Source organism: Equus asinus, chromosome 17, assembly GCF_041296235.1.
Source record: "Equus asinus isolate D_3611 breed Donkey chromosome 17, EquAss-T2T_v2, whole genome shotgun sequence".
Lineage (NCBI taxonomy): Eukaryota > Metazoa > Chordata > Mammalia > Perissodactyla > Equidae > Equus > Equus asinus.
This window is the reverse complement of record NC_091806.1, coordinates 24,897,542-24,899,706: the sequence shown is the minus strand read 5'-3', so window position 1 is coordinate 24,899,706 and position 2,165 is coordinate 24,897,542. Positions and strand designations below refer to the sequence as shown.

Sequence of the window (2,165 nt, the reverse complement as noted above, 5' to 3'; positions counted from 1 at the left end):
CATAGGTTGAGGGCTCAGTCCCATGAGACTACCCAACTTCAGATGTTAATTTCAAGTCTAGGTTGTTTCCTGTGCTTCTGACCTACTGAGTATAAATCAGAAGTTTCCATGACCTCCCTCCTTGGGTTCCATACATTTGCTAGAATGGCTCACAGAACTCAGGAAACTAGTTACGCACTAGATTACTGGTTTATTACAAAGGATATCAAGTGATACAAAACAACAGCCAGATGAAGAGATACATAGAACCACATAGGGAACAGAGAAACTTCTGTCCTCATTGAGTTTGGAGCCCAGCACAGCGGCAGGTTGAAGTGTTCCTGTTCAACAACATGGAATCTCTCTGAGCCCATTCCTTTTGGGTTTTTATGAAGACTTCATTACATAGGCAAGATTGATGAAACCATTGGCCGTTGATGATTCATTCAACCTCCAGCCCTTCTCCCCTCCCTGGAAATCAAGGTGTGGAACTGAAAACCTCAAATATCCATTCATGGTAACTAGCCTCCATCTTAGGTGCTTTGCAAAAGTCACCTCATTAACATAAGAAAAGACACTTGTGTGACTCTCACCACTTAGGAAATTCCAAAGATTTTAGGAGCTCTGTGCCAGAAACTGGATGGAGAATAAATATATATTTCTTATTATAAATTGTAATATTACAAACACCCTTTAGACCAGTTAAAATATGTCAATGAAGCCAAATTTCAGCTATACAATTATGTCTATGTTCTTGGAAACTTGAGAATCAATTGTTTTTTTCTTAGTAAGTATCCTATTTTTATATCCTTAAATGCAAGTATTACTATATGATTAATTTCTCCAAATAACAGAAAAAATATAAATGCAATACTGTATTTTGTATTGATTCAGAGATTCACAACCTGGAATATCTGAAGACATATGGAATAGGCTATTCTTTTTGTGATGCAGTTCTGTGAATTAAACAGTTTTCCCTTTCCGGTTGCATCCTCATATGACATATGAGTGTAGAGAATGAAAAGATCTGTACAATCCTTAGAAGCTGCAACATTCATGGAATTCTTGGAAGTAATAGCCAACTGGTAGAATGTGATAGGATTAACAGGGACTTGAAATTAGCAGGGGAAATGTTTCATTTCTACGGCCCTTCTCACAGCATCCTTTACCTCTTTGTTTCTCAGACTGTAAAGGAGAGAGTTTAACATGGGAATCACCAGCATATAGAACACAGAAACCACCTTCTGTTCTACAGAATACTGGGAACTTGGCTGAATATAATTACAACTTCAGGTACCATAGAATATGGTCACAGCAGTCAGATGAGAGGCACAGATGGAGAAGGCTTTCTGTCTGCCTGCTGCTGAGCGGATCCTCAGGAGACCAAAAGCAATGAATACATAGGAAATTATCACAATTGAGAAGGCTGCCATGTCAACAACTCTAGATAAGGTTAAGAGCAACAACTCATTCATGGAGGTAACTGAACATAACAGCTTTAGCAGTGGGAGAACATCACACAATGGCCACATAATTGTTGTATGCCATCACCAACAGCAAGAGGCCTTCTGTGGTGGTGAAAACCTGAAAAAATAAATGCTGAGCTATTTCAGGCAGAGAATGAGATGGTTTCCTTCACAATCAAGAAGTTGATGGGTATTTTCAGTTCAATGACAGATGAATAGCAGGCTCCTACAAGTAAAAGGTAGCCAAGGAAAAAAGACATGGGTGTGTGGAGCTTGGGAGTGATTTGGATGATAAAGATCATGCCCAGATTCCCCACCAAGGTAATGGCATAAATCACCAGAGGGACACAAAAAGCATAACATTCAGATTAGCACAGTCTGTCAATCCCAAGAGAATAAATTCAATAACAGCTGTAAAATTCTCTTCAGCCATCTGTTAGTTCCTTATCTTGAAATCTGAGGTGAAAAATATAAGGGGCTTAGAATGAACACAGAATAATTTGATATTTATTAAAAACAAGCAAACATTTATAGACCTGAGAAATACATTATTTTGCTAAACCTAAGTCCCCTCAATTTTAATAGTAGGAGATTAACTAAATTATCTCTTATTTTTTTAGTGCTATTTATGACTCTATCCTATAAGGAAATACGTGAAAAAGCATTTTGGCTCTCTAAAATTTTAGTCTGTCTCTAAAATACCTACTTCTATAGGAAGGT

The 2,165-nt window shown here is 37.7% G+C and overlaps 1 pseudogene; it reads right to left on the bottom strand.

Annotated features, from left to right (window-relative positions):
* Positions 1–1,097: 1,097 nt before the first annotated feature.
* Positions 1,098–1,878, bottom strand: LOC123277949 (olfactory receptor 5J3-like; annotated as a pseudogene).
* Between the last annotated feature and the right edge of the window lie 287 nt (positions 1,879–2,165).